Here is a 563-nt window from a genome sequence, read left to right as displayed (position 1 = left end):
GTTGTATCCCCAGCAGAGTCGCCATCTGTCACACCCCTGTTTTTCACCGCATCCGACCCCGCTAGGGAGTTGGTTTTAGAGAAGATGGGTTTTTTCCAAGTAAAGTGATGTTTCGAAAAGGTATTATTTTATTTACAGAGTCGCCACTTGGAATTGAGTTTGGGTGTTCCAAGTCACCTTATTGAATCCCTATTCAAAAGGAAATGACTCTTCAATTTTTATTTTTTTCATCTGCGAACTAGAAATCCGGATAAGGAATTCTGTTGACCGAGGGGAAGGTGTTAGGCACTCTTCGAGTCCCGTGGTTCTAGCACGGTCGCTTTAATGACTTATGTCTGGCTTAAATTAATCTTTTGGATACACAATATTTGTCAGCCTAAAAGTTACTTACATCCTACTTTGAATTTTTAATTATTTAAAACTGCATTGATGTGTGGCTTACCGATAGTAGTACTTTTCGGCCTTACCACGAGTTTTGGTACATTTCCCGTGTCTTTGAGGCATTTATGAATCGTCCCCATTTTCGTAGTCTAAATGAGCACCTCATAGGTTTAAAATCTACC

Source organism: Capsicum annuum, chromosome 10, assembly GCF_002878395.1.
Source record: "Capsicum annuum cultivar UCD-10X-F1 chromosome 10, UCD10Xv1.1, whole genome shotgun sequence".
Taxonomy (NCBI): domain Eukaryota; kingdom Viridiplantae; phylum Streptophyta; class Magnoliopsida; order Solanales; family Solanaceae; genus Capsicum; species Capsicum annuum.
The sequence above is the reverse complement of the archived record's forward strand: the minus strand, read 5'-3'. Positions refer to the sequence as shown.